The 10,938-nt window shown below is 35.0% G+C and overlaps 1 pseudogene; it reads left to right on the top strand.

The window, feature by feature from the left end:
- Positions 1 to 5,919: 5,919 nt before the first annotated feature.
- On the top strand, positions 5,920 to 6,071 carry LOC111813045 (annotated as a pseudogene).
- Positions 6,072 to 10,938: the final 4,867 nt, after the last annotated feature.

Below are 10,938 nucleotides of genomic sequence, written 5' to 3'. Positions count from 1 at the left end.
TCAGGACTATTTGAAGTGTGTGAGTGTGTGTGTGTGTGTGCGTGCGTGTGTGTGTGTGTGTGTGTGTGTGTGTGTGTGCTGTCAAATTTGTTGAGCAATGCTATTTGTCAGGACAATTAATTGGGGATTTTAATAAGAATAGTAGTTTTTCAAACGTTTTACAGAATAAATGGGAATTTAAAGTAAAGTATAAAAGAAATGATTTGTAGAAACTAGAATGAATGAAAAATAAGTCCATTATTTTGACTTCAACAAGAATCAAAAATGCTAAAGTGGGTTTTGATAAAAGAAATACATATATAATTTTGGGTAATTTATTTTTCTAAGAATTGGCTGAATAATAATTCGTATCCTTTGTTTTTGTTACAAAATATTACCCAAAATAACATTCAACATGTTTATATCTGTCCCACTGTCTTACTATAAATATTGAAATGGTCTATTGAAACGGTTGGCTAACTACTTTAGAAAATTTAATGCTTACAGTTGGAAACTATATAGCTTTTTGGGGGGCTACCAGGGATTGAACTCAGGACCCTGTACTTGCCAGGCAAGTGCTAATTCTACTGAGCTATCTCCCTCAGCCCTATAGTTTTTATCTTTGCTTCATATAAAACATTTCACTGTCAGTTCACAGAAGTATTATTTATCCTTAACCTCTACCAAAAAACTTTAAAGGAAAAAAGAAAAGCCTCTTTGGATTCTACTTATAAATTTCTAATATCATCTTTGCTAAATAATTAATATTAATTGTCCATTTAACATTCTGTTCATATACTGTGAATAAACAAGCATAAAATGTGCTGTAACACAAAAAGTATAGGAGACTTTTTCCTTGAGGCTTTGAATTAATTATCATAATTCATTGGCTGGGTGTGACATCTGTCGGTTCAGAAAAGACCTTGGAATAGTGGCCTAGGGAGTGAGAATAACTATGAATTCCTTTTCACCAGATTGCAAAATCTATGCTAAGTACTTTCAATGATAGAATCACAGATTTTTGTAAATTATTCTCCTCCAAATCCAGGAGTATGTGATATTCTTAGAGCTTACTTGATTCAGATAGTTAGTGAGGGTTTTAGTGAAGACAGCATTACCCACAACCCTTCACACTCAAGAGCTTCTTTCTTTGAACTTTTCATTCATACCTATACCTTATTTGCTCATTGAAAATCTCTTTCATCCTTTCTACAGATCAGAATCTTTCCAAAGATACAGAAGAAATAGCAGAGCAATTTCCCTCATGGTAGTGAATGTATTTTGAACAAACAATAGAGTGTTTTATACAACATATGGGAGCATTTATAAATGGCTGGGCAAGGTGCCGGTGTTTTGCCAAGTTATTCTATGAGAGTGAGTTAGTACAGAGTATTTACTTCATAAGGAGATGTTATTTTCTATGTTACTTGTCAAACTACGATAGAGTGAGAAGTCACTTGAACAGCAAATCAAACAGTATAGACTTTGATTGATCATTAATAGCACCCATGATAGGCAATGAGTCAGAGGGACTCATTACTAGGCTTCCTACCTAGCAGCCCATAGCCCCTACCCTGCTGTCTAATTCACAGCCTTACTCATTGCAGTGACAGAGGATGGATTCCAAAGAAAGCATTCCCACATTCCAGTCCTACATCTTCCACTTCAGAAAATTACTCACTACCTCTGTGCTTCAGTTTAGTTTTAAATAAGATGGAAATATTCTCTAGCACATAAATTTAGTTTGCTTTTTAAGGGGTTAATTGATTCCAAGGTCCAGAATATGAGTTCGCACAGGTATCAACTATTCTGACAACACCTTATATTGTTTTACTTTCATACTATTCTGGTCCTTTAGGGCCTTGAATTTGGAACCCTATTTTAAGACTATAAAATATAGAACATCATGAAGAAGAGAAACAAGGGAGGTGATAAATAATATGCCACTGACAGTAAAACTTGTAAAGAGAACCTTATATACATAAAAGAAGAACTTTCACTTATTTTTTTAAAAAAAATCACAGATTTTCTTGATGTAAAAAAAGTAAATCAGGTCCTGTCTTAAAGTGTGTGGAGATTATTCTCTGTCCAGGAAACATTAAAATAAAAGCAAAGTGGCTTAGTCACCATTTCCTTCCTTCAAAAAGTAGTATTTAAGTACCTTCTAGGTGTCAGATTTTGAGGATACAAAGTTGAATTATAAAGTATCTCTACAACTTAAAATTGCATATCCCACGAGTGCAGAAAGATATGGATAGATGCTAGTTATGTGATAGACAAAGAAAACCAGAAGGGCCTATGCAACTCTGGCTAGAGAAATGCTCACCTTAGGGGATTCTCAAGTACAGATGACAAGGACTTGGGAGATGGTCAGTAGAATAAGTGCTTGCCTGGCAAGCACAAGGGCCTGAGTTCAATTCCCAGTTCCTCAAAAACAAAAAACGAAAACCAAACAGGTGACAGGTAAGCATGTTCCTTGGAAATAAAAAATAATTATGTAGGTAAAACACACGAAAGAGTAAAGAATAATTCAAATAGAATAGGATATTTAAAAAAAATTAATAGTATAAAAAGTATAGCAAATTTTATTTTATATTTATTTATTTATTTATTTATTTATTGTATTTTAGGGAAGGGTCTTCAGGGTTTTCAGGTTCTCATTACTAGATCGGACTCCTAGTGATCCGCCTGTTTACAGCCTCCCAGTGCTGGGATTACAGGCACGTGCCACCAGCCCAGTGTCAATTGCCATCTCAGCGGGCCCCCTGGGTGGGGCCAGCACTGCAGGCTCAAGGATCAAATCACTTGCGCCTGTACCTGCTTGCAGGTGCTTTAATTTGCTGAGCTACTTGGCTGGGCTTATAGTAAATTTTAGGATGAGAGCAGATGTAGGAAATATGGAAATTAGTGCAAAAATTTTATATTTGTCAATGATGTATCATGAATTCACGGCTTCTTACACTGTCTTTAAAAATCCATTTTCATAGCAGTTCTGTGTGGTAGGAAATATTCTCCAAAGGAACAAATAAGCACAGCACTGTTCAGATATTTGAACAGAGTTGTTTACAGTATTAATACATAACAGAAATATTCAGACAGGTAAAAAATGCAGGGAGTATATACAATATTATGAGGTTGATTTGGCTCAGGTTAAATTTCATAAGGAAAAAATTAGAGAACAACATGGAAGAAATTGCCTTGGATGATACCAGTGGCAATTGGACAGAGGTCATTTGTTTAAAAGAAAGGAGATAATCTAATGACAGTCAATTTCATGACTTCAGTATCTTTTGGATTCATCTTGATCTTTTATAACAATTTGGAGATCTTGGCAGGATCCTTCTGCTGTCCTTGATGCTATGTGAAAATGGGAAAGGTGAAATTCACCACAAATGTACTTTGCTCTATAACTTTCCTGTAATTAAAATGCAGATCAAAAAGAGTCATCCAAATAGCTCAGAGGATTAAAGTGTCTGCATAGGTAGACACAGGGGACAGGAGTTTGATCCCCAGGCCTGCCATGCCAGCCCATCCCAAGGCACACTGACAGGGTGACTGAGACTAGGTGTGGTGGTGCACGCCAGTAATCCCAGCACTTGGGAGGCTGTAAACAGGAGGATCACTATGAGTCCAATGTATATAGTGAGCCCTGTAGACTCTGTCATAAAATAAAAAAAATGCAGATTACAGAAGACAGACTTAGCCCATTTATTTTCAGTTTGTTCCATATAAATATATATGTATGTAGTCATATTTTTTATTTTTTTCTGAAAATTAAAAATAGATTTATGATTAAAAGTTGAAAGCAAGGGCTAGCCAGATAGCTCAGCAGACTAAAGCACCTGCTTAAGCAGGCACAGGGACAGGGGTTCAGTCTCTGGTGTGCTGTGCCAACCCCACCTCTGGGAAATGCTGAGAAGATGACTGAGACTGGGCATGGTGTTGTATGCCTATAATCCCAGAGCTTGGAATGCTGAAAACAGTAGAATCACTACGAGTCTGATATGTGTAGTGAGACCATATACTAAATACATAAAAATAATAAAATGAATAAATAAATAAAAGTTGAATACCATCTATATTATCTAAAAGGTTTTTCATTCTTTTACTTATATGAGGAAAGTTTTCAAATCAGATTAAAAATGTTCTATGCTATTAAGTTACAATACTTTAAAAACATTTTAAAACATTTGCAAAAATAGTTGGCCTTCAGTGAATTTCCTCCCCCTCTCCTACTCTCATATCTAGCAAAATAGGACACTTAGTTCTTTTTCCCACATATTATGTTATACACTTAGATGAAATCTCCCCAAACTTAAATGAATTTGACAAATGAATTTAGCAGATGAACAGATGCACTTAAAATATAACAGATGGGTCTCCATTTTCTTAGGTGAGGTGATCTATAACCAAGTTACAAGGGTGAATGAATCTGAAGCTCAAATGATATACAAAGAATAAGAAAACATTGATGGTTTCATGCCATAAATTAAATGAACCTTAATATTTATTGAGGCTGAAGTATACATTTGGGCAACTTGAAAATGTCTCCCTTACTGGTCAGAATTACATTAAGTATGAAAAACAAAGATCCCAAAACAATTGGCATTTTTTAGAGTAACTCTTTACTTTTTAGCAGATAAATTTATTATTTTATATTATCTTGTTTATTTTTATCAATTGTATTGAGAAAAAATAACTAAAACAGTTTCAAAACAGGTTAGTAAGACAATTACAATAATTAATACATTGCATATTGTTGTCTTCATAGCAGTTATTCATAGTACAAGATGTAAACATGATATCCTGCCCAAACACTATTAGTACAAATCTTTCTTCTCAATGAATTAAGAGAAAGGAGCTGTATATCTATACTACCTATTTTGTATATACAATACAAAATGGTTCTTCATTTGTATCCCCTTTTTCTGTTTAGTTTTGTCAGAAATGGGTAATATATTGTTATTTAAATATTGTAGGTGCATGAATTCAGCAAAATAATTCAATATAGTCCACTAGTCCTTAATAGTAGTGGGTTATTTGTAGGACTGGCGATGTCAGAAGTTGTTGACTTGAGCTTTTTTATCTCAGCATATTAATATGGCTTTACTTTTTATACCTCACTTTTATACTTTTCTGCTAGATGGTTAAGACCAAGATAAAGTAAGACCTATATAACAAGAAATGTAACTTCTGTATCTGACAAGGTAAATCAAATCCCCTCAGGATTTATCCTGAGACCCTGTTCTGCAGTTTGTAGATCCTTTGTCAGTGTCAGCCATGTGGATGAGTCAGGCCATTGCTTGACCAATTTGTTGAGCAGATAAAATTTAAATTCAGTTGATATTCCTTAAGAATACAGCATACTTGTAGAGTTAGGAAAGAATTATTTAGAAAAACAAAGGGAATCTAATGATTAACTGTGGTCATTGTGGTTAACTGATTTGAGTAAAAGAAAGAATGGCGGATCTTTGAGGAGAACCAAAAATCTTGTCGATGATTTTGGGATATTAATTCTTTGTCTATTTCCTCTTCCAAATAGTTAGCATAAATTACTAATAGTAAATCAGCTCCTAGTAAACAGTAGCTGTGGAATTTCACCCATAGTTCCTATAATGCCAGCATTCCAGTCCTCCATTTTCCATTCTTCTGGAATAGTGCTTATTAAAGAAAACCTGCTTCATAAACCTTTCCAGTATTGTTTTACATTTCTCCATTTTATTTTGAGAATCTTTCATTTTATCCTTCAATGGTAACAATGTCTCCATCCCATGCATAATTCTAATTTGAGCACTTGAAAATCAATTGTAGACGTAAGCAAAGCACTAGTAACTAGATGGCAGTCGATGTAGATGATAGTATTTTTCTCCATTTATGTTTAATTTGTATTTAGAGGTTTATGTCATGTACAGATTCTGTTTTCACTATAACCCTAACATCAACCTTGTCTGTCAAGGGAGGTACAAGGTTCTCACAAGGGTGAGGTTCGACTATTGTGGTCTGGATGTAAGGACCTTCACAGTTTCTCTAAAGGAGAGAGGCTTGACAGAATAATTGGTGGTAGTGTGGGATTGTGCTCACCCTGACCCTTCTAACGAAAGAGTTTAAAGATGTGCTTTAGGGTGGGGGGCTTTGAAGCATTATGCATGTGGCGATTTGGCTTGTGTTCATACTGACAAAGACTTTTCTTGTGATCCTTTCAGGCTGTTGCTTTAGTCACTGCCTAGCAGTGGGTTCATGCTTTAGAAATCTTGGAAATTAGAGCTAAAGGGCAAAGTTAGTTGGGAGAGTACACGCCAAGAGTTCTAGCCCTCTGGGGTGCTGCAGGGGGGAAGATTGCAAGTTCCAGTCCTCCTTAGGCAACATAGCAACTTACTGAGATCCTGTCTCCAAATAGCAAATTCAAAAGGTAGGAGAGGTACTGGGGATGTAAAGTGAAGTTCTTGGGTTCAATCCTAGCAGTGGAAATAAGATAAATAAGATTCATAGAATTATGAATATCAATATTTTTACCAAACAGCTACCTAAATAATTGAAACTTCATAGTTTTCTTGGGTGACATTTTTATGAATTAAATTAAGAATAAGCAACAAACCACAAATCCGTGTCTTAACAAATAATGTTATGGTCACGTATTATTTGGAAAAAAATTCCCATCATTCCCTTGTATCTTAGACACTAATACCTCTTCTCCACATGGAACTGATTTGGTTTGCTCAGTGGAAGTTAGAGGACCTAGAAGTGTGTGTTTCCCATTTAGGCTGCTGCCGCATAATACTATGAACAGGAAATCTTCTTAAAAATGGAAATGTACTTCTTACCCTTCTGGAAGATCAAAATGGTAGTGGGCTTAACATTGGTCAGGGTCTGGATCCTGGCACAGAGACAGTTGTGTTTGTACTTTCATGTCAGAAAATGAGGAGATTCTGTGGGACCTCGTATGTCCCACGTGTGAAGGCTCCGCTGCAGTGACCTAATTACCTTTCAATGGCTCCACCACAGCTTACTCTTTCATCCTGGCAATTGGCCTTCACAACGTGCACTTAGACCGGAAACAAACGAATGATCTGTTCATGGTTGTTGGCCGGTCTTTGGCCATCAGTCCTTGCACATGATCTCTCCTTATTCAGCCCTCCACCTCATCCTGTTTTTCATGGCTCTTAGCTTCCTTTTGGATAAAAGTAGAGCTGCAGTCTCTCAACTTTAGTTTAAAAAGCACTGCGCATTCTCTTGGCTTGGATTGAACCAAAGAATCACATAATTGTATGAGGCTTACACAGAGAGAAAACAGATTTTAAATCTTCATGGGAGAAGTGATAAAGTCATATCTTGAGATATATATATATATATATATATATATATATATATATATATATATATATATATATGAAATAGACTTCCCAATTCAATAATCTGTATTTCAATATTAGGAATTAAAGTAAGAATACAACACAGCAGAAAAAATAAAATAACAACGTTCATATAAGGAAGGAACAAATTGAAATATGGAAGTAATTGGGAAAACATGAATGAAACAAAGGAGTTGTTCCTTGAAAATATTAAGATTGCCAGATTTCTAGCAAGCTGAAAAAGCAGAACAGAGACACTGTTACTATTAAGAATGAATAGGAAAAGACTAATGATCCATAATCATTGAAAAATGAAAAGAAAATATTACAAGTAACTTTGAACTGATGTATTTGACAGATTAGAAGCAATAGATAAATTTATTTGTTGAAGGCCATAAGGTATTGAAACTCAATCAAGATGAGTTAGATCATTTGAATAGTCCCATCATTGTAGAACGAGAAATGTTAAAAGGTACTCAAAGTTAATCTCTAGGGTGAGATATTTTCATGAGAAAATTCTACTGAACATTTGCAGAGTTAACAAAGATAATTTGCAATTTTTTTACAATATATCAGAATAAAGAACAGTTCTCAGTTTATTTTATGAGGTAAGAATAAGCTAGTACAGGGGCTGAGGAGATGGCTCAGTGGAATAAGCGCTTCCCTGGCAAGTGCAAGGGCCTGAGTTCAATCCCTGGTTCTGAAAAAAAAAAAAAAAAAAAAGAATAACCTAGTACAAAATACAGACAAAAATTCCACAGATCAATATCTACCAGTAATTGAGATAGAAAAATCCTACTAAACTTAGCAAACAAGATCTATCAACACACAAAACATTTTAATCACTTTCAGTCATATAAGACTGGCCTCATATCTCTAATCAATGTAGCCATAGATTTCAACAAGCTAATTCTATTTCTCACATGCACACATAGTAAAACTACTCAACATGTTATGAATGAAAGTGTTTTATCTCAGTTTAATAAACAGCATGTCCAAAATTTAGAACTAGTATGAGTGAAAAATCAGATGATTTATTCTAAAATAATTCACAAATCAAAGTCGTTTATTCTCACCCATCTTACACTTCAGAGTGATAGCATTTCTAACCATTTTGATAAGGCAAGAAAAAGAAATGATGAATTGAAGGACAAGAAGAAATTCAACTACTTATAAGTTAAATGATTGCTTTCTAAAAGTATATTTTTGCCCTGACATTGGCTGGTGTCCACTTTCCTTTAAAAAGAACATTATTATTTTCACAATGCATAACTGAAAGTGAGACATGGTAAGGTAAATATGCAATGTGCTGTAGAAGCTAAAGTTATCAGAAGTTGTAGTGATCAGAGAGTTTTCTTTCCATATTGGAACTAAACAAAAACCATGAAGATCTTCGTGTGTGTGTGTGTGTGTGTGTGTGTGTGTGTGTGTGTGAAAAGAATAGATAGAACCTATCTATCTCACAGCTTGTCCTGTGACTACCTATTATGTCCTATCTTGTGTCCAGTGTCATTACTTTCCTGTAAAGAAGCTCATAAAAATAATCCTTATATATTTGAACAAGAGATACTAACCTAGAAATAGGAATTATGAATTTTTAACATATTATTTCATTAGTGTATTGAAACAGAAGCCATTAACTTACAAACAAGGAAGGCCACCTAGATTTCCATGGAAGCAGTTGCGTGTTGGTTTGCATATTCACAGTCATTGCCTGCTAGATTTCGCCTGAGTCTAATATGTTATTTGTACCACACAGAGAAGTTTGCATGCATTCACACTCTTGACCCCAGTAACTTAATATCTGTATTTCCAGTACTTAAAGATAATTACATGAATGAATGCTTCTTTGTCCTTTTTCATTATAAACAAATATAAGGCATTTACATGAGTTGAAACTAAAATAAATCCTACCCAAAAGGTATCGGGTGAAAATTGTGGTACTTAAATGAAGTCGTAATAAATTGTTATTCATGTAGAATATGTTACTATCACTAAAATTCACAACTAGAAGTCAAAGTCAGCCAACATTTCAAGATCGCAAATAGAAATCCAAATTAAACACTTAAGCTAATAATTTTGAAAAAAAAACACCTAAAGCATAACTAGTTTTAATGAATGGCAACTTTCATTCATTCCTAAGACTCAGATCTACAGAAAAAAATTCCTCTCAGAAAAATAACTGATGACACTGAGCTTGGGCTTATATTCCAAGACTGGTTTTATCTCTAACTTATAATGCCACTGTGACATATATACAAAGCAAAATAAATGTGTAGATTTGTAAAAGGCAACACTGTGCTACCTATCTTTTCAATATGTACATCATAGAACTGAATTTTGTTTTTAATATAGTAAGTAAATTACTCCTTTCAAAGCTGCTCCATTTCACATATGTCTCCAGATTTTATTATCAGGGAGATGCTAAGAGATAAACTAATTGGTCACATAGTTAATATAATTTGAGATCTGATATTGAAAGGCACTATGTGCAGAACAAATACCTCATTTTTCTTCTAGAGTCTCCAAAATTGCATTATTTCAGAGGTATTCTTTACTTACAGCCATCACGCTTCAAAATCACTTTTAAAATGCAATTAACACCTTGGGGAGATAGCTCAGCAGTCTAATCGCCTGCCTGGCAAGGGCAAGCACCTTGCCTTGAGGACTTAATCCCCGGTACCGCATGTCGTGCCAGCCCCAGGCACCCAACCAGCTACCAAAACCGGGCATGGTGGTGCACGCTTGGAATCCCAGTGCTGGGATAGCTTTGACAGTAGGGTCACTATGAGTGACCCACCATAAAATAAATAAATAATTTAAATAAAATTGTTTTAAAAATGCAACTTACTGAGAAGGGGATTTTTGATATTACTAAATCTTTTCTTAGTCTACTTTCCACAGGTTAGTATATACTCTCTAATCATTTTTATTAAAGCAAGTCATGTCTCCAAACTTGGGATAGGTGGAGGAGGGAAATGAGCTCAAATGAGGGTGTGAATAGAGAAGGAGCTAATATTTTTGTAAAATTACTATATTATTTGTGTACAACATTTCTCCCCTGCCCCCATAGTGGGGATGGAACTAACACTTTTTTAAACATTCATCGAGTGTTAACATAAAAAAAATATCATGAACTTAAAATGAATCCCAACGAATACCTCAGGAAGAACCTGTACAAGGGCCCTGGGATGCAGCTCAGCAGCACCATGCCTTCCTGGCAAGAACAAGGCCCTGAGTTTGAATCATGTTCCTGTCCCCCAATAAATGAATCTTTACAGATCAGCTTCTCTAACCACAAAGCATTATTAAAGAATATGATTCAAGAAAGTTCTACTGCGAAAGAAAATCTCAAAACTGTACTGGAATGCTAGGTCAAGAAAGGGCGAGGCAAGCGTAGAGGACTACTAAGGAATTTAAGAAATTCTGAGATGGCCAAAGACACAAATTTTTCAGATTAAAGTTTCTTTTTAAAGCCTTTTATTTATTTTTTTTTTTTTTTGGCAGAACCGGGGATTGAACTCAGATTCTTGCGTTTGCCAGTCAAGCGCTTATCCTACTGAGCCATCTTCCCGGCCCTAAGTTTTTTTTTTTTTTTTTTTTACCAAGA

This window comes from Octodon degus, unplaced genomic scaffold, assembly GCF_000260255.1.
Source record: "Octodon degus isolate 3935 unplaced genomic scaffold, OctDeg1.0 scaffold00161, whole genome shotgun sequence".
NCBI classification, from domain to species: Eukaryota; Metazoa; Chordata; class Mammalia; order Rodentia; family Octodontidae; genus Octodon; species Octodon degus.
This window is presented reverse-complemented; position numbering and strand designations above follow the sequence as displayed.